Source organism: Eleutherodactylus coqui, chromosome 1, assembly GCF_035609145.1.
Source record: "Eleutherodactylus coqui strain aEleCoq1 chromosome 1, aEleCoq1.hap1, whole genome shotgun sequence".
Taxonomy (NCBI): domain Eukaryota; kingdom Metazoa; phylum Chordata; class Amphibia; order Anura; family Eleutherodactylidae; genus Eleutherodactylus; species Eleutherodactylus coqui.
Genome location: NC_089837.1, coordinates 493328998 through 493350886, shown reverse-complemented (window position 1 = coordinate 493350886; position 21889 = coordinate 493328998).

Genomic DNA, 21889 nt, shown 5'->3' with positions numbered 1-21889 from the left:
GCGTATACCTAAAAGTATGGTCATTGGGGATTAACCTGATTGTCTAGGGTAGTACATTCCATAGAATTGATGCAGCTTGGGAAAATCATGTAGACGGTAGTGGGAGGTTCAAATTATGGAAGAACTTAGTCTGAGATCATTAGCAGAATTAAGAGCATGGGTAGGGTGGTAGACAGAGATGAGGGAGGAAATATAGGGCGGTGCAGCAATGTCGAGAGTGATGAGTTTAAGTTGTATTCTACAGTGGACAGGGAACCAGTGCAGTGACCGGCACAGGGGGAGGCATCAGTGTAGGGAGTGGCACAGGGTGGAGACATCGGTGTAGTGACTGGCACAGGGTGGAGGCATCTTTGTAGTGACTGGCACAGGGTGAAGGCATCAGTGTTGTGACTGACATAGGGTGGGTCCATTACTGTAGTAACTGACATAAGGTGGAGGCATGAGTGTACTGATTGGAACAGGATGGAAGCATTGGTAGAGGAATCAATGTAGCTCCTAGATAACAAGTTGAGCCTGGCTACTGACTTCAGGATGGATTAAAGAGGGGAGAGTTTACTGAGGTGGCAGACCAATCAATAGTAAGAGTTGTGAGTGATTACACTCAAATATGACCCCTAAAAGTAGGAGTGCTACTTAGGCATGATGGTGGCACCACACACTGAGATAGAAATATCAGGATTAGGTAGCATAGTAGCTAGCAGAAACACAAGAAGTTCAGTTTCTGAGTAATTCAGTTTCAGATAGAGAGAGGACATGGTGCTAGAGACAGCGAGCAGACAATCATTAGAACTTTGCAGATGACTTTGCTGACTCTGTCCAAGTCTATACAGTAAATCTAAAAGCTGAGTGACAGAAAGCTGGTAACGCCAGCCTATTGTGTGCTCTTTAGTGGCCAGTTAGTAAACTGGAATATTTCTGGATTTTGATACGGATTATCATATTACAAAAATATTACCAAATATTAATTTTTTTAACAAATTCCTCCTTAAATATTGTTGTTTACGGCATTTCTTTTAATTCAGTATATTACGCCACATGTCTGGAGCACGCTCTGGCTTTCATCTAATTTTCTTAGTGAATTGAATTTACATTTCTTTGTAGTTCGCTTTTACCTTTCTACTTTAAATCCTCTATTTAAAAAAAACCCTCCTTTTATTAATAGTTGTTAATTCTATGAACAGTAAATACAATCTCAGCTGCTTTAGTCTTCCTTTAAGGCACTGCAAAACTTTCCCCAGGAAATATTTCAAATCTTGAGTAATCTTAATTTTATTTCTTCTGGGTAAAACATTTTATAAATAAAATAAATTCACTCCGGAGAAGGAAATATAGAGAATATTACCATGTTCATTTTACTTTGCATGCCAAGAAGCTCAAGGCAGGGCCTCCCATCCCTGGCAATTTATAAGTGTAATTATCTGCTTTGCATGCAATATTGTGTATTGTTATAGTGATATATATGCGTATCGTCAGCAATATACACACAATAAATTTTAATGACGCGCAATATTATATATCGTTATGAACAGAGCAATCAAGTTGTGAGCTGCAGTTTTACACATTGGATTGCATTTGTATTCATATTAATGTTTTTCTTGGGGGAAAAAAAACATCAAAACACGGCGTTACAGTGAACTAGTAATTTATTTACCCGGAGATCATTTTTGTTTAACTTTCTTCCCTAATGAATTACAATATATATATATATATATTTTTACGTTTAATTAAAAAAAGTTAGAAACAAATACAAAATATTGTTGGGTCTTAATTAAAGATGAGCGAGCATACTCGCTAAGGGCAATTGCTCGAGCGAGCATTGCCCTTAGTGAGTACCTGCCCGCTCGAGAGAAAAGGTTCTGCTGCCGGCGGTGGGCAGGGAGCTGCGGGGGAGAGCGGGGAGTAACGGAGGGGAGATCTCTCTCTCCCTCTCTCCCCCCCGCTAACCCCTGCTGACTACCGCAACTCACCGCTCCCCCGCGCCGGCACCCGAACCTTTTATCTGGAGCAGGCAGGTACTCGCTAAGGGCAATGCTGCCCGGCAGCAGTCCCCTTACAACAGATGAAGGCCCCGGGCCACAGCGGTAGGCCCCGGGGCCTGGCTGCAGTCCCCTTACAACAGATGTAGGCCCCGGGCCACAGCGGTAGGCCACGGGGCCCGGCAGCAGTCCCCTTAAACAGATGAAGGCTCCGGGGCCCAGCAGTAGGCTCCAGGGCCCAGCGGTAGGCTCCAGGGCCCAGCGGTAGGCTCCGGGGCCCAGCGGTAGGCCCCTGGCACCAGCGGTAGGCCCCGGGGCCCAGCGTTAGGACACCCGGTGTAAAGCAGGGGCCCACGCCAGTTAGTCCGGGGCCTATACAGTCCCCCCTGCGCACACATCACCCCCGACCCCTCACTTACATGGGCGGCTGGGCGGCTTCACAACAGCGCTGGGCGGCTTCACGGCAGGGCTGGGCGGCTTCACAGCAGGGCTGGGCGGCTGCACGGCAGGGCTAGGCGGCTTCTCGGCAGGGCTGGGCTGCTGGGCTGGGCTGCTCAAGTTTCTGCACCTTTCTCTAAGAGAGGATGGTAGCAGAATGGCCGCTCCAGCGCGCTCCCGAGAAGTTAGAGCTCGTCTGCGCATGCGCAGAAGAGCTGTAGCGGCGAGCACGCTGAAGCGGCTCGTGCTCAGAGCAGAAGACCGGACTGCGCAAGCGCGTCTAAAAAAGCAAGCAGACAGCGAAATTAGACGGAGCCATGGAGACGGGGACGCTAGCAGCGGAGCAGGTAAATGAATAACTTCTGTATGGCTCATATTTAATGCACGATGTATATTACAAAGTGCATTAATATGGCCATACAGAAGTGTATAACCCCACTTTGTTTCGCGAGACAACCCCTTTAAGTTAAACTTTGCTATGTCTGCATGCCTTTTAGCGTCATATTGATACTTTCCCCCAACATCGTCAGCTATTCTTTTTCTAGAGAAAGATTTTTTTCTTGTAATTAACTTTATTAAAATTAATGTTACTCTGCTTTTGAACTGGAAAATCAGTTGATCACTTAAACAATATTTTATATTTTCAAAGCATTTTTCCCAGCCAGTGCCTCACTAAATTTCAAGCTTCATGCACCCCCTTATAGGCAACATTGGGGACTTTGTTTTGCAGTCAACTGTTATGGTAACCCATTGGTGCCCAATGATTGCAACCTATGTTAAGCTTCTTAGATGCAGTAACTATTGGAGTAGAATATCTGTCCTATTATTTATACTTTGTGGTAGGCAGACAGAGCAAAATAAAGTTGTAAGAACACTGGCAGATTTGCTTGTTTTACTTCATATCCTTTAAAATGAAACAAAGACAAACTATGAATTATATGTAAAGTATCCCAAAGTGCTGTCAAGAAAAACTACAAATTTCCTCGCAAAAACAAGCTACAGAGGGAGAAAATCAAAAAGTCAAAACTAGTGCTTGGCCTTTAAGACCCAAAATAAGTTGGAACTTACTGTTCATTGCATGGCAAACTCTGTGATTATCATTGTGCTGTACAGACAGGACATATCATTAATCCGATCTGATAGGCTATTTCATTCCTTAAGTGATCCTAGTGACAAATTATTGGCTGTAAAGTCATCGCCAAATGGAGTTGTCTTCTGCTTGACCGATTTTTGTGTCAGAGCCTGGTTCCACTGGTGGACCCTCTGCTGCTCTAGTGGATCTGTGTGACCTGGACAGAAGGTAATTCATAAATGTGAATTAACAAATGTAGGATAAAAGGAAAAATGGTGCATGGCACAAACAGCCACGGATTTTTACCCTTAGAGACAGAGGAGTAACTTGAAGCTTCTGGGCCCCAATGCGAAATCTGTAACAGGGCCCCCAACTATAAAGATTTATTCATAGTACCGGGCTTCTAATATGGAGAAGAGAGGCCTGAGGGCCCCCTAAGACACTTGGGCAAGGATGCAAGTGCATCCTCTGCATCCACTATAGTTACGCCCCTCCTCAGAGACAAAAGGGGGGTTATCCTAATTCTCTTTTGTTGTTATAACCAGCAATATAAGATGCGTTTTGATGCAACAGGACTCTTCTTTAGTCTATGTGGGTGGAGGGGGTGGGCAACTGTAGCACAATGTGATGACTCTGCTGCATGACCATGATTCTGGGAGAAGCAGGGAAGGTTAATGTATAACAAATATAGACTTCTATATCTTCCTAGTCAACTAAATTGGAGACATATAAAATAAAAAAGTAGCAAAAAATTGTCAAAAAAGTTTTTATGCATGGAATGATCTGGGGAGGATTTACAAATACTTACAGGAGCTTTAAGATTTTTTTTTAGCTTATACTCAGAGATGAACTTGTTGGTAGCACAAAGCTGAATGTGTAGTAAATTTTGTTACAAAGCCACCCCACGTGGGGTCAGATATGTCCCTTTTTTTCAGGGTGATAGGTTAAATGAATGAAACAAGATATTAAATACAGTCAGTGGTGTAAAACCTCGGGTACCTGAGAGAGCAATGGAGGTGAACTAGACTTTCTCATTATATCTATTGTATATATAGAAATAAGCAAAAAAAATGTATAAATATAAAATTTTTTGTTCATTAATTGAGCTTTTGGTGGCAGCCTTCCCAATGGAGTAGGAGATTATCCAGAGGTGTACTGCTAGATATAAACTTAGTCCAGGATCCCCAGAGCACTTTGCAACCATGAGAGTTCAGATTATTTTGGAAGATAGGAATCAAGTCCACACCTGAGACCTCAGAGACATATAAAGTAAAACTGCTGAAGGCATGAAACTGCTGTGCAAATTGACAACATGAAGTCTATCTAGAAGGGTTTGTCCTAAGAAGTACTTTGGGGTACTGTACTTTACACGGGACAATATCACTACTGAGCTTAGACACAAGAGCAATAGTCATTCAACAGATAGAGGTGGAGCACACCGGAGATCTCTTCTGACCGCTGTGAACGCGCAGTCATTCATAGATTACACTGAGCAAGAATTCACTCACTAGTGAGTTGAAACCAAGGGACTAATGAGCGATTTCTCACTCAGTACCCTGTTGGGTCCCACTTTTACTCAAGATGACTATCGCTTAAAATCACTCATTTGAGCAATTTTTCGGCTGGTAGTTGGCCCATGCAAAGCCACCCTTAAGCATAGGAAAAGACAAATAAGAAAAATTAAGGGTGGTTTCACATCTATGCTTGGGCTTCCACTTTCCTGCTCCATTTGGAAATCCCCTGTCAGGACTGGGGCCCAGGATACTGGAGGTCACTGACAAAAACCGGCAACCCCTTACCCTACCTACTTGTCCCCCTGGGCTAAGCCCCAGGGCGACAACTGGGCGACGGTCCCTACACTCACTAAGGAAGGGAGACACAGGGACTAACGAACAGACAGACACTGGAACAAAACAACACCAAGGTGAGTCAGACTATCCGGGTCGGCAACGAGAGGATACACGGTACAAGAGGGTCAGGCAAAGACAACGTCAGGTCCAAAAAACAGAGAGTCAAAACACGAAGTATGGGTGTGTAGCAGGAAGACCAAACTAACACTGGCACTGTTAGCAGACACAAGCAGGTTTAAATGCTGTCAGAGCTCCCGCCCCAGCAACTGATTAGAGGCGGGGAGTCTGACAGCAGCTGAGTATACCCAGCAGCGCTGCAGGAGGCAGAGAAGGAGACGCGTGCCGGGTTGCCATGGTACCGAGAATGTGGCGCGGGACAACACCCGCTGCATCCCTAGCAACCCGGCGGCGAGGAGGAGCCTGGCGGCCAGGGGATGTGACGGGGACCGGGGCTCCCCTGCGCCACATGGCAGCCGCCCATGTGACAGGACCGGTGGTGAGGGCACGAGGGACCCACGAGCCGCAGGTCCTGACATCCCCATGGCAGTGTAGTACCCCTGAGTTGGTTACTACCGCACTTCTGTAGTGATCAAAGGGTTAAATCATGTTTATTGTCATATGTTCTAAATATGGAGTTTTTATGCTTTTGTGGTGTTGTTCCATGTCACACTGTTTGATGTTTTCTGACAATGTTCTTCAGCCCCTAGTGAGTTAAGGTCACCTAGCAACAGAGTGATTAGCTAGGCTTAGCAAGAAAAGAGGGCCTGTGGTCGGTAGAATAGAACCCCCTTATGGATGGAGCCAGTGTGATGGTATAAAAGGAGGAGTGGGCGGAGCTAAGTCAGTCTACTCCAGAGAAGCCTAAGATAGAGACCAGGGAGAATGAGAAAGCCTCTGCGAAGTCATTGTAGAGCAGCCAGTGCAGTGGGAAGGAGAAATATCTTAAGTGTGAGTACTCAAGAACAAGCATTGTAAAGAGAAAGGAAGAGAAAGAGTTCATCCAGAAGGAAACAGCAGCAAGACGTTAGTACAAATAGCAAGCAAGAAACAAGTTAACTCTTTGTAGTCCAAGCAAGAGTAGTTAAACAGAATTGAACAGTCAAGTGGACAGGAAAAAGGGGGATTTCAAACCTTAAATGTAAGAAAAGTGTTTTCTGATTTCAACTGTCCTCATCTACCTCAAGTAAAGGTAATTTAATCTGTGTCACTGCTGCAAGTTCAACAACTCTCTCCCTGCCAATAAAGTGTAAATATGTTTTACCATCTATGTTCTCCACTCTTTATTATTATTTTTGTTTGGAACAAGTCCCTATCTGTATACGGACTGGCGTCACAACAAAGAACGTCTTCTCCCACCAAAATCCGCGGGTAGCACCCTATTGGGAATTACGATCTTACCCTACCCGACTCCATGGGTAGTCCCTTAAGTAAGAATTGCCAATTACCACTGTGGTAGCACCACGTCAAGGCCATATTTAGCCATTGTAGAGGAACAGCACCAGCACCGTGACTACCATCTTAATTTTCCCGCCACTGCCCTCCCTTGGTTTGGGTCATCACAGCTAAAGAGCCCAGTCTTGGGATGAAACCAAACAGCACCAAACGGACGCCATTGACTATAATGGGGTCCATTCACTTTCTGCCCAGCTGCTCGGATTTTAAGTATTTTCTGTTGCATCTGTGGTGTATCCTCTGACCAGAGGTTCCAACCCAGTTGTGAAACCACCCTAAGACCCTAAGAAAACTCATCAATTCCTTCAGAGAGATATCAGCAAACAAGCATGAAAAAATAGGAATTGTGCAGAAATCAGTAGGGAGAAGGAAAAAAGACAAGACTGGAAATTTCTCACTTAACAACATCAAATACACAGCAGCCACAGCTTCTTAAAGATTCATTGTGATTTATTTAGTGCAGCCATAAAGCAGTTATGCTTAAAGGGATTTCCCATTAAAGACTGCTGGAATCCCCAATGATCCTGAGACCAGTACATCTAAATATCCCATGTGAATGGAGCACTGCTCTATTCATTTCTATGGGATAGGTGGAAATCGATGCGCTCGGAAATTTCCCTACATTCCATAGAAGTGAAGAGAGCAGCATTTAAGCATGCGCATTGCTGCTCCATTCACAGCAGACATTCAGATGCATCATTCACGAGATTGCTGAGGATCCCTACGGTTGGACCACCAGAGATCAGACATTTATTCCCTTTCCCATGTGAGCTTTTGACTCCACAATTCAGGCTCAGAAAGGAGAATAAATATCCCTTCAGTTAATGCCCCCTTAAAGTGAACTTCTTTATTTCTTCCTTTCTAAACTAATGGAACAAAAATATAAAAATCTTTTCCTTTGAAAAAAATCAACAGTATAATAAATTTGTTATGGAGAATGAACGTCTGATCAAAGCAGCGTAATCTGCCTACAGTCCCATGGAACCGACATGAAAAGGGTGGGTGTTTATGCAAATTTTAATTGAAAAGGAGTTTTGGGGGAATTCAAAACCCAAAAGAGGCATGGATTACAAATGTCCCAAAATGTAGAAAGTATAAAAACCTGCCTAGATAAAATTTAACTAAGAAAAAAAACAAAATAGGGGAATTTAGAATTATACAAAGAAAAATCTCAAAAATAAAAATAAATAAAGGAATCTGGTCATTTGTATAGTGCCAACTTATTCCACAGCGCTTTCAAGTAATTTATTTACTCATTTTATTGACTTTGGAAGGATGGAAAAGATTCTCAAAGCACAATCGTTAACAATCCCTAAAAGAAGGAAGAAAGGGAAGCGTTTAAAGAAACCAGTATGGATGAACGCAGAACTTACACACATGTGAAAAACGAAGAAAAATATGTTTATCAAGTGGAAAGAGGGGGGAATATCTAAAGAAGAATATAATGCGGTCTGCAGAAACTGTAGGGCAAGTGTCCGAAAAGCTAATAATGAATTGAGGCTTGCAACAGAGGCCAAAAGCAATAAAAAAGGATTTGGAGGGATGTCAAAAGCAAAAGAAATTCAAAGATGCTATTGGATGCTTACAGGATGAAAATGGTGAATGGGTTAAGAATGATCTTGAGAAGGCCGAACTTTTAAACTCCTATTTTGTATCTGTTTTCTCTCAGAAAGTAGATAGAACATCAACTGATCGTCCCTGTGCTATTGGGGAAATAAAATAATGCAGGCTATCTATAAGCAGGGAGATGGTGAGGGAACACATAGCTAACTTAAATGAATTCAAGTCTCAAGGTCTAGATGAATTACATCCTAGGATACTAAAGGAAGCAGCAGAGGTAATTGCTGAACCATTCGCCATAACCTTTGAAAATTCCTGGAGAACAGGAGAAGTCCCGGAAGATTAGAAAAGGGCAAATGTTGTCCCTATCTTCAAAAAAGGGAAGAAGGTGGATCCAGGAAACTACAGGCCTGTAAGCCTGACTTCTATACCGGGAAAGATCTTTGAACAAATTATTATACAGCATGTATGCAAGTACTTGGATTAAAATGGAGTAATTAACCAGTCATGCCAGACTAATCTAATTTCCTTCTATGATAGTATCACCGACTGGGTTGATCAGGGAAGTGCGGTGGATATAGTTTATCTTGACCTTAGTAAAGCATTTGACAAAGAATCTCATACCAAACTTATTGAATAAAAAAACAGATATGGGATTGGCAAGGCAACTGTTAGGTGGATTCACAACTGGCTGAGTGATTGTACTATAGAGTGGTCATAAATGGCTGCACATCCAAGTGGAAGAATGTATCAAGTGGGGCACCACAAGGCTCTGTCCCAGGCTCAGTGTTGTTCAACATTTTTATAAATGATCTGGAGAAGGGAATTGATGTAAAATTTGCTGATGAAACAAAGCGGGGAGTGATAGCTAACACTAGGGAAGAGAGAGTATTCAAAAAGATCTAGAAAAGCTTGAACAGTGGCTGGTGACTAACAGAATGGTATTTAACAAGGAGAAATGCAAAGTCCTACATCTGGGCAAGAAAAATGAAGAAAGCACATACAGAATGGGAGGAATTGGGCTAAGCAGCGGCAGCAGTACAGAGGGATCAGCCCTATTCTCATTTGCACAAGGAAAGACTAAAAGCAATGGGATAAAACTAAAAGGGTGGAGACACAAATTGCTTATTAGAAAAAACTTTCTGACAGTGAGGGTGATCAATGAGTGGAACAGGTTACCACGGGAGGTGGGGAGTTCTCCTTCAATGGAAGTGTTCGAACAAAGGCTGGACAGATATCTGTCTGGGATGATTTAGTAAATCCTGCACTGAGCAGGGGGTTGGACCCGATGACTCTGGAGGCTCCTTCCAACTCTACAATTCTATGGATGGCTGAGTCAAGATGGCTACCTGAGTGAGAGCTTAGAACTGCATTTCTGCTGCCTTAGCAATCTGCGCCACACGGGGCTTCGAAAACGTATGCAAATACTTATGTTCTAGCACTTAAAACAAAATAAAAAAATATTAAGTTTGATTTCCAATTATATTAGTATTTCAATATGATTCCTTTCCAACACTTTTTAGGCTTATATTACTTGAGCTTGTAGCAGGTTTTGAAATTGTTCTTGGTATGTAGAAGTGGAATCATGGAATTATGACCTATTTATGTAGTCAAGAGTAAATCCATTTGCATTTTTCTGAAATTCCAAAAAAGCTGAGAATACTGAAATGTACAGAAGTAATATCGGAGAAGCATCAGATTCATAACTCACTACATTTCCAATAACTTAACTGTGTCAGACATTGATATCATGCCGGTAATACCATAGCCAAATGCAACTTGCCTAAATATTGATGAATTCTAATATAATAAATATTTAACACCTTCAATATAAAATAAATTATGGATATGGATAAACAAATAGAATGAAACACAATAATGTTTTTCTTTCCTTTGCTATTAAGAACCATAGGGCTAAAATTTAAGAAAAATCTTAGGATTCCTCACAGGATTAAGGTTTTTGAGATCGGTTGATCTGTGTGGCAAAGCAGCCGTGGACTCCCTGTGTCATTGACTGATTTGGCTTTGCGCTATTCCTCAGACTGTTCTAAGAACTCCCCTGGTTCCACCTTTTAATTGTTTTCCCAGAAGTAGCCTCATTGCAGTGACAGCTGACACAGATGGGTTAAAAAGCACCAAAGGGTCAAAGGTACCATAGGGACAGGCAAGGACATAATCAGAAAAACATACCAAGATCAGGACAAATAGAGTTCAATCAACATGGTTAACAGGTAGAAAGTCAGGGCAGGTAATATTCAGTAAGGTGTAGTCAACATAACAGGGCTGAGGTCAGGACTGGCAGCTTTCCAAAAGCTGAATAATCAGGCAGAGAGGGAAACCCAAGATACAGATCCACTTTCACATAACCACTAGGAACCTAGTGTTCAGGCTCCTTCCAGTGGGGAAAAGTCCCTTAAATAGCCCTGAAATAGCCAGGTTGGATGAGGATGCAAAAACCAAATGCACACTGTCTCTTTAAGAGGTGGGCTGAGCATGCACACACATGCCCTTTGGGTAGTGGCAGAAACTGTGGTAATAGAGCAAAGTCTGTTGCATAGAAGACATAGAACATGAGAAAGCACCTACAATATTATTGGGGAAGAGCAATGGCGTGTTTTAAGTAACTCGGAAATTTGTGACACAGGCAAGGGAAACCCATTTGGATGCCAGCTTGCTGATTTTGCCAGCACTGAAAGAGATCGCCTGCGCTTTACTAAAATGCATAAAATTGGAGCATAACACGTACATGGCATGAACATTCGCAAATTAGACATTATAAAGAACGAAATGCAACAATTAAACATCGACCTTCTGGGGATCAGTGAACTTCACTGAACAGCGAATGGATATTTTACCAGCGGCAAATTCACAGTTTACTACTCAGTAAATGAAAACATCTGAAGGAATGGCTTTGCCTTCATTATGAACAAAAACATCAGTAAAGATGGAATCATGACCATCAACATCAATGGAAAACCTCGTGCCATATCCATAATACAAATTTACTATTGACATAGCAGATGAACAAATCGAAAAATGTTACACTGACATTCAAAAAACCTTGCAGAAAATTCCAAAAAAAGGACATAATTTACATTAAAGGCGACTTTCAATTTAAAAATTGGCGCAGAGGAAGAGACACCAATAGTAGAGAAATTCGGCTTAGGAGAACAATATGATGCTAGTGAGCCACTTTTCCAGTTTTGCTAAGAAAACCGATTCTGAACACATTGTTCGCACAACCAAAACATGGCTTGTACACCTGGAGTCTCCGATGGGAGTTCAGCGTAATCAAATCGATTACATCTTGTGCTCCCAACATGGAATAGTTCAGTTCTAGCAGCAAAAACATTCTCAGGCGCAGATTGCGGTTCTAACCACCAACTGCTTGTTGCCAAAATTAAGGTACATTTCTGCAATCGCAGAAAAACAGCAACAGCATTGAAGTTCAACACTGACTCAGTGCCTCTCGCTTATGCAGTAGAATTAAAGAATTGTTTCAAATTGCTTAATAAGTTTGAAAAAGAGCCAGACGCACTATGGGAGAAAGTTAAAAGAATTACAGTTGGAACAGCAAACAAAAATATACCATGCAAAAAAGCAACAAGAAAAACAACCTGGCAATCAGCAGACACTATGCGAATGGCTGACTTGTGCCGAGAAGCAAAAGCTACTGGGAACAGGGATGATTTCCAGTGGCTAAATGCCCAGTTCAGCATGAAGCGAAGGAAAGACAAAGAACGGCTTTCGAATGCCGCTGCATGGAATTGGAAGATACAAACAAAAAAGGACACACCAGAGAGCTCTTCACGCATGTTAAAAAGGCTTGCGCTCTTTTTGCGTCACACAATGCAACCATAATTTTTGATCAGAATGGCAAGGAATTACACAATCCTGAAAAATCAAGCGTAGATGGTGGAAATATACAGAAGAATGTACGCAATCTATCACGGAAACCATCGACTGCAAACAGAAGAACTAACAGAATTAGAACCTGATATCCTGAGGAATAAAGTTGAGTGGTCACTGAATCAATTACCAAATCGGGAAGCTCCCTGAATCGATTACATGCCTGCTGAGCTGCTCAAGCCCCCGCCAATCCAGATGCTAACAGCACTCTATCGCAAGATTTGAGAAACCAAATCATGGCTAAAAGATTGAGCAAGGTCAGATTTTGTGCTGTTTCCCAAAAAAGGTGACCCAAGAAAATGCTCAAACTTCGATAGCCCTAATATCGCATGCAAGCAAGATCGTAGTGAAGATTATACAAAAACGCATGACGGTGATAATGGAACGGAAACTCCCTGAAGCACAAGACAGTTTTCGCAAAGGAAGAGGAACAAAAGACCAAATTGCAAAAGCTCTAATGGATCATGGAAAAGGCCCAGGAAGGAGTTATATATACACAATGCTTTATCGATTACACTGAAGCCTTTGATTGCATTGAACATAACATGCTGTGGCCATGGCTAAGACAAATGAGAGTCCCAGGACATCTGATACAAAAAGTTAAAGAAGGAAGTGAAAAAGCAGACCTAAACTTCAATATCAAGAAAAGTAGGATCATCACAACAGCCGGTAACTGTACTGGAAACATCAAAATCAATAATGGAGAAATCGAAGCAGTTCAAGACTTGATCTTCCTCAGATTGAAAATTGGCCTCAATGGAAAATCAAGACCCAAAATAAATTGATGAATTACACTAGGTTGCAGTACAATGCTAAGTATATATGAGATCTGGAAAAACAAAGATATAAACATTGCTTTGAAATGGTCAACTTTTGGCTCCAAAGGTTGGACACTGAAGAAAACGGACCGGAGGAAAATTGATGCCTTCCAGAGGCGTAACCTGAAGCTCCTGGGCCCCAATGCAAAACCTGTAACAGGGCCCCCAACTATAATGCTTTATTCATAGTACTGGGTTCCCTATATGGAGAAGAGAGGCATTATGGTCCCCTAAGGCTCCTGGTCCCGGGTGCAACCGCATCCCCTATAGTTACGCCAGTGATGCCTTCAGACTTTGGTGCTGGAGGAAACTATTATGAATTCTTTGGACTGCCAAGATAATGAACAAAACAGTCCTAGTCCGCATCAAACAAAAGTTTTCTTTGAAGGGCAAAATTACGAAACAGAGACTCTCATACTTCGGCCACATAATGTGAGTTAATTCATTAGAAACATCAATTGCGCGGATTCTGCCAACGGATTTCACCATTGCAATTGAATTCAAATAGGAGTAAAATCTGCACCAAAATCCATGATGAAATCCAAACTAAATCAGCCGAGTGTGAATGCCCCCTTAATGCCATGTATGATTAATTAAAAAAGAAAAATATTTTTTCAATTAAAAAAGGGACTTTTTGTCATTTTAATTGACTGTCTATATAAATTGTATGCATTCATTATGTAGCTATCCCCCCAGTATATAGAAGTCAGCTAGTGTTACCTTAAAGGGGTTGTCCCGCGGCGAAATCCAAAATTTTTTTTCTACATACCCCCACATTGTGCCCCGTTAAAAACAATCCCTTTGTTATTTTTTAAAAAAAATCGCTTACCTGCATCCTCGTTCGGGCAGCTTCTTCTTTTCTTCTTTTAAAGATGGCCGCCGGTCCTTTCCCAAGGTGCACCGTGGATTATCTTCTCCTGTCTTGCGTTCCACTGCCGATTACAGCCACCTAATTGGCTGATCGGCACCACGTGACGGAGGCGGAGCTACGATGATGCGGAGAAGAGGGAGGAGCCAGGACACAGCTTGTGAGCCCGGAGGTAGACAGAAGAGGAATCCTTCGGTGCGCAAGCGCGACTGTTCGTGCGACTAAAGAAGCAGCTTTAGTCGGCGCCATGGAGACAGGGATGCCAGCAACAGAGTGGGTGAGTGTATAACTTTTGTATGGCTCATATTTAATGCACGATGTATATTACAAAGTGCATTAATATGGCCATACAGAAGTGTATAACCCCACTTGCTTTCACGGGACAACCCCTTTAATTCATTATTCCTTTCTATCTGAAATTCCTGGCCTCAGATGGTCATGTGATCTCAATTCTGACTAAATCAAATCTACTTGGGGTTTATGTGTTCCGCTTTTAGTCTGCTTATCAGTCAGCCTAATATCTATGGGATGCCATGTGTGCCACAGAAACTGCATAGAGTTGGACACAGACACTCCTATCACAGTTACTGATGGTGATCTCACAGCTCCTGTCACACAGGTATAATAGAGGAGATCACAGCTCATCCTCCAAACTGTATAATTATGGTCTGTAGCTCATTTTGGTGAATACATAATATAATCACGGTGTTTTCCCTGCAGCAGATATGGTACAGACTCCAGCTGCTCATGTTATGCTGTGCTGATGCATCATGGGATTGATGTGAAAGTGAAAGCAAAAATGCCTGATAAGTATTAAGCAGGGGCGCGTCCTGATGGAAGTCATTGTAATATACTGTACATAGGAGACATCTAGAGTGTGTCAGGTGAGGGAGGCTGGCATGGAAAATGTATTGTCGCAGGAGTGTCTCTTTAAAGGGGTTGGCAACCTTAAGTATAAGTACAGGGCAGAAGATGTGTGGTATTCGGGCAACTTACTGATCGAATATAATTAGGAGTTCTTCACCATTCTCTTCTTTTATGAAGCCATGCCCTCTTGCCACCAAAGTCGTCCTCCTGTACAGTACTGCCACTCCATTCAGCTGATGGCCACCAATGGAGGGTTGCATGATAGGAACCCATCCATCATTGCCTCTTGCTCTGCCCCTTGGTCAGTTTGTTTTCTGGATGCAAGGTCAGATGTTAAGAAAATTGTCACAGGCACCAATTGGGAGGCACTGATGGATGGGGTTGCATCAAATGCTTCTCCTCTATTGGTGACCATTAGCAGGATGCTGCAGCGGCATTGTATAGGAAGATGACTTTGGTGGCGATGGGTGTGGCTTCATAAAAGAATAGAACAGCGCAAAACCCCTAATTACGTTATATTAGTAAGTTGGCCACATATCACACATGTACTGCCTTTTACGTATCTTTTCACAGTGGCCAACCCCCTTAAATATTTTAACTAGAGATGAGCGAGCACCAAAATGCTCGGGTGCTCGTTACTCGGGACGAACTTTTCGCGATGCTCGAGGGTTCGTTTCGAGTAACGAACCCCATTGAAGTCAATGGGCGACCCGAGCATTTTTGTATTTCGCCGATGCTCGCTAAGGTTTCCTTGTGTGAAAATCTGGGCAATTCAAGAAAGTGATGGGAACGACACAGCAACGGATAGGGCAGGCGAGGGGCTACATGTTGGGCTGCATCTCAAGTTCCCAGGTCCCACTATTAAGCCACAATAGCGGCAAGAGTGCCCCCCCCCCCTCCCAAAAACTTTTACTTCTGAAAAGCCCTCATTAGCATGGCATACCTTAGCTAAGCACCACACTACCTCCAACAAAGCACAATCACTGCCTGCATGACACTCCACTGACACTTCTCCTGGGTTACATGCTGCCCAACCGCCCCCCCTCCCCCCCACAGCGCACACCAAAGTGTCCCTGCGTAGCCTTCAGCTGCCCTAATGCCTCACCACCCTCATGTCTATTTAGAAGTGCGTCTGCCATGAGGAGGAACTGCAGGCACACACTGCAGAGGTTGGCACGGCTAGGCAGCGACCCTCTTTAAAAGGGGCGGGGCGATAGCCCACAATGCTGTACAGAAGCAATGAGAAATAGAATCCTGTGCCACCGCCATCAGGAGCTGCACACGTGGGCATAGCAATGGGGAACCTATGTGTCACACACTATTCATTCTGTCAAGGTGTCTCTGCATGCCCCAGTCAGACTGGTAATATGTACCTTAACAGTAACCGCGTTGGTGGTAATGTGGTGGTGACTGCGGACCTAGTAGCGCGGTTTTATTTTGTTGGTTTTCGGAATGTGGCCAGGATTAAGTGGGCCGTGGCGGGGGGATGGTGGGGGGTCTCTCTTGTAGTGTCGGTAAAGGTGAAATTCTTGGACTGCCACCAGACGAACCAATGCAAAGGCATTTGCCAAGAATGTTTGTTTTCCCTGTTGGAGGAGGAGGGGGATGTTTTTGAGGCACTACGTGTCCTCTACACGTGTCCGTGGTTATATGCACCTTTACAGTAACCGCGTTGGTGGGAAATGGCCTCGCCGCCATCATGTCTTTGGGAAGCCTCTGTTTCCAAACCCCAGAGACATACCATTAGCAGCGGTATAGGCAGAGCCCAGAATTCGTAATATTTCAGCCGTAGCATTAGGACAGGCCCCACTAACATATCACTAGCAGCATTATAGCGGGAGCGCAGTCTTCGTTCCATGTCAGCAATAGTAGCACTCAAGACAGGCCCCACTAACATATCACTAGCAGCATTATAGCGGGAGCGCAGTCTTCGTTCCATGTCAGCAATAGTAGCACTCAAGACAGGCCCCACTAACATATCACTAGCAGCATTATAGCGGGAGCGCAGTCTTCGTTCCATTTCAGCAATAGTAGCACTCAAGACAGGCCCCACTAACATATCACTAGCAGCATTATAGCGGGAGCGCAGTCTTCGTTCCATGTCAGCAATAGTAGCACTCAAGACAGGCCCCAGTAACAATTCCGAAGCAGCAGTATAGTGGGAGCGCAGTCTTCGTTCCATTTCAGCAATAGTAGCACTCAAGACAGGCCCCAGTAACAATTCCGAAGCAGCAGTATAGTGGGAGCGCAGTCTTCGTTCCATTTCAGTAGCTGCAGTATAGCCAAGGCCCAAGTTACATTTATGTAGCTAAAGTGTAGGCCAACCCCACACACCTTTCTGTACCATGAGTGCAGGTGAAGAACATACAAATTGCTATGATTACACTGTAGGTGAGGGCCCCCAAAAATTGGTGTACCAACAGTACTAATGTACCTCAGTAAAAATTGGCCATGCCCAACCAAGATGGCAGGTGAAACCCATTAATCGCTTTGGTTAATGTGGCTTAAGTGGTAACTAGGCCTGGAGGCAGCCCAGTTTGACGAAAAATTGGTTCAAGTTAAAGTTTCAACGCTTTTAAGAGCATTGAAACATATAAAAATTGTTTAGAAAAATTAGATGAGTGAGCCTTGTGGCCCTAAGAAAAATTGCCCGTTCAGCGTGATTACCTGAGGTTTCAGGAGGAGGAGCAGGAGGAGGAGGAGGAATATTAGACACAGATTGATGAAGCAGAAATGTCCCCGTTTTGGATGGTGAGAGAGAACGTAGCTTCCATCCGCGGGTGCATAATACGTATTGCTTACGTATCGCTGCTGTCCGCTGGTGGAGAAGAGAAGTCTGGGGAAATCCAGGCTTTGTTCATCTTGATGAGTGTTAGCCTGTCGGCACTGTCGGTTGACAGGCGGGTACGCTTATCTGTGATGATTCCCCCAGCCGCACTAAGCACCCTCTCCGACAAGACGCTAGCCGCAGGACAAGCAAGCACCTCCAGGGCATACAGCGCTAGTTCAGGCCACGTGTCCAGCTTCGACACCCAGTAGTTGTAGGGGGCAGAGGCGTCACCGAGGATGGTCGTGCGATCGGCTACGTACTCCCTCACCATCCTTTTACAGTGCTCCCGCCGACTCAGCCTTGACTGGGGAGCGGTGACACAGTCTTGGTGGGGAGCCATAAAGCTGGCCAGGCCCTTAAAGACTGTTGCACTGTCTGGGCTGTACATGCTGCTCGATCTACGCACCTCCCCTGCTACCTGGCCCTCGGAACTGCGCCTTCTGCCACTTGCGCTGTCGGATGGGAATTTTACCATCAGCTTGTCCGCCAGGGTTCTGTGGTATAGCAACACTCTCGAACCCCTTTCCTCTTCAAGAATGAGACTGGGAAGGTTCTCCTTATAGCGTGGGTCGAGCAGTGTGTACACCCAGTAATCCGTAGTGGCCAGAATGCGTTGAATGCGAGGGTCACGAGAAAGGCATCCTAACATGAAGTCAGCCATGTGTGCCAGGGTACCTGTACGCAACACATGGCTATCCGCACTAGGAAGATCACTTTCAGGATCCTCCTCCTCCTCCTCCTCCTCCTCAGGCCATACACGCTGAAATGATGACAGGCAAGCAGCATGGGTACCGTCAGCAGTGGGCCAAGCTGTCTCTTCCCCCTCCTCCTCATCCTCCTCCTCCTCCTGAACGCGCTGAGATATAGACAGGAGGGTGCTCTGACTATCCAGCGACATACTGTCTTCCCCTGGCTCTGTTTCCGAGCACAAAGCGGCGGCCTTTATGGTTTGCAGGGAAGTTCTCAAGATGCATAGCAGAGGAATGGTGACGCTAATGATTGCAGCATCGCCGCTCACCACCTGGGTAGACTGATCAAAGTTTCGAAGGACCTGGCAGATGTCTGCCAACCAGGGCCACTCTTCAGAAAAGAATTGAGGAGGCTGACTCCCACTGCGCCGCCCATGTTGGAGTTGGTATTCCACTATAGCTCTACGCTGCTCATAGAGCCTAGCCAACATGTGGAGCGTAGAGTTCCACCGTGTGGGCACGTCGCACAGCAGTCGGTGCACTGGCAGATTAAAGCGATGTTGCAGGGTGCGCAGGGTGGCAGCGTCCGTGTGGGACTTGCGGAAATGTGCGCAGAGCCGGCGCACCTTTACGAGCAGGTCTGACAAGCGTGGGTAGCTTTTCAGAAAGCGTGAACCACCAAATTAAAGACGTGGGCCAGGCATGGCACGTGCGTGAGGCTGCCGAGCTGCAGAGCCACCACCAGGTTACGGCCGTTGTCACACACGACCATGCCCGGTTGGAGGCTCAGCGGCGCAAGCCAACGGTCCGTCTGCTCTGTCAGACCCTGCAGCAATTCGTGGGCCGTGTGCCTCCTATCTCCTAAGCTGAGTAGTTTCAGCACGGCCTGCTGACGCTTGCCCACCGCTGTGCTGCCACGCCGCGCGACACCGACTGCTGGCGACGTCCTGCTGCTGCTGACACATCTAGATTGCAAGACAGAGGTTGAGGAGGAGGAGGAGGAGGGTGCTTTAGTGGAAGAAGCATACACCGCCGAACATACCACCACCGAGCTGGGGCCCGCAATTCTGGGGGTGGGTAGGACGTGAGCGGTCCCAGGCTCTGACTCTGTCCCAGCCTCCACTAAATTCACCCAATGTGCCGTCAGGGAGATGTAGTGGCCCTGCCCGCCTGTGCTTGTCCACTTGTCCGTAGTTAAGTGGACCTTGCCACTAACCGCATTGGTGAGGGCGCGTACAATGTTGCGGGAGATGTGGTCGTGCAGGGCTGGGACGGCACATCGGGAAAAGTAGTGGCGACTGGGAACTGAGTAGCGCGGGGCCGCCGCCGCCATCATAGCTTTGAAGGACTCCGTTTCCACAACCCTATATGGCAGCATCTCAAGGCTGATAAATTTGGCTATTTGGACGGTTAATGATTGAGCGTGCGGGTGCGTGGTGGCGTACTTGCGCTTGCGCTCCAACACTTGCGCTAGCGACGGCTGGACTGTGCGGTGCGAGACATTGGTGGATGGGGCCGAGGACAGCGGAGGTGAGGGTGTGGGTGCAGGCCATGAGACGGTTGTGCCTGTGTCCTGAGAGGGAGGTTGGATCTCAGTGGCAGGTTGGGGCACAGGGGGAGAGGCAGCGGTGCAAACCGGAGGCGGTGAACGGCCTTCGTCCCACCTTGTGGGGTGCTTGGCCATCATATGTCTGCGCATGCTGGTGGTGGTGAGGCTGTTGGTGGTGTCTCCCTGGCTGATCTTGGCGCGACAAAGGTTGCACACCACTGTTCGTCGGTCGTCAGGCGTCTCTGTGAAAAACTGCCAGACCTTAGAGCACCTCGGCCTCTGCAGGGTGGCATGGCGCGAGGGTGTGCTTTGGGAAACACTTGGTGGATTATTCGGTCTGGCCCTGCCTCTACCCCTGGCCACCGCACTGCCTCTTGCAACCTGCCCTGCTGCTGCCCTTGCCTCCCCCTCTGAAGACCTGTCCTGAGTAGGCGTTGCACACCAGGTGGGGTCAGTCACCTCATTGTCCTGCTGCTCTTCCTCCGAATCCTCTGTGCGCTGCTCCCTTGGACTTACTGCCCTTACTACTACCTCACTGCAAGACAACTGTGTCTCATCGTCATCGTCCTCCTCACCCACAGAAAGTTCTTGAGACAGTTTGCGGAAGTCCCCAGCCTCTTCCCCCGAACCCCGGGAACTTTCGAATGGTTGGGCATCAGTGACGATAAACTCCTCTGGTGGGAGAGGAACTACTCCTGCCCAATCTAAGCAGGGGCCCGAGAACAGTTCCTGGGAGTGTTCCCGCTCCTGAGCAGGTGTCATTGTAGTGGAGTGAGGAGGCTGGGAGGAAGGAGGAGCAGCAGACAGAGGATTCGGATTTGCAGCAGTGGACGGCGCAGAACTGTGGCTGGATGATAGGTTGCTCGAAGCACTTTCTGCCATCCAGGACAGGACCTGCTCACACTGCTCATTTTCTAATAAAGGTCTCCCGCGTGGACCCATTAATTGGGCGATGAATGTGGGGACGCCAGAAACGTGCCTCTCTCCTAATCGCGCAGCAGTCGGCTGCGACACACCTGGATCAGGAGCTCGGCCTGTGCCCACACCCTCACTTGGGCCTACGCGTCCTCGGCCACGTCCACGTCCTCTAGGCTTACCCCTACCCCTCAGCATGCTGTATTACCAGTGATTTGATTTCCCAGGCAGGAAATAAATTGGCGCAAGCCTGCAGGCCAAATATAATTTCTTTTCCTTTTTAGCAAAGGGAAGACCCCACTGCGTATATTCAATGAACAAGAAGTTTAATATCTGTGGTGTGGCCCTCAAAAAGTGTCACACAACTATAGTGTAGCAGAGTTATTAACTCTAGCAGAGCAGGTATTTGCCAGTCAGGAAAGACAATGGCGCAAGCCTGCAGTAAACCGTAGCTGGTTGCGTCTGATTTTTGTACGTTGTCCACGCAGCACACACGTACACGGAGACCTTAGGACTGACACAGGCAGGCCAAATATAATTTTTTGTCCTTTTTAGCAAAGGGAAGCACCCTCTGCGTATATTCAATGAACAAGAAGTTTAATATCTGTGGTGTGGCCCTCAAAAAGTGTCACACAACTATAGTGTAGCAGAGTTATTAACTCTAGCAGAGCAGGTATTTGCCAGTCAGGAAAGACAATGGCGCAAGCCTGCAGTAAACCGTAGCTGGTTGCGTCTGATTTTTGTACGTTGTCCACGCAGCACACACGTACACAGAGACCTTAGGACTGACACAGGCTGGCCAAATATAATTTTTTGTCCTTTTTAGCAAAGGCAAGGACCCACTGCGCATATTCAATGAACAATAACTGTGTTGTGGCCCTGCCTACACAATTCTGTCCCTGTAGTATCAATGGAGGGTGCAATGCTCTGCACAGACGATTTTTAGAAAAAAAAAATATGCAGCACAGCTAACAGCAGCCAGCACAGTACTGCACATGCTTAAATTTGGCCCTAGAAAGGACCGTTGAGGTTCTTGAAGGCTACACTCACTCCTAACACTCTCCCTGCCTATGCACCACTTCTGTCCCTAATGCCG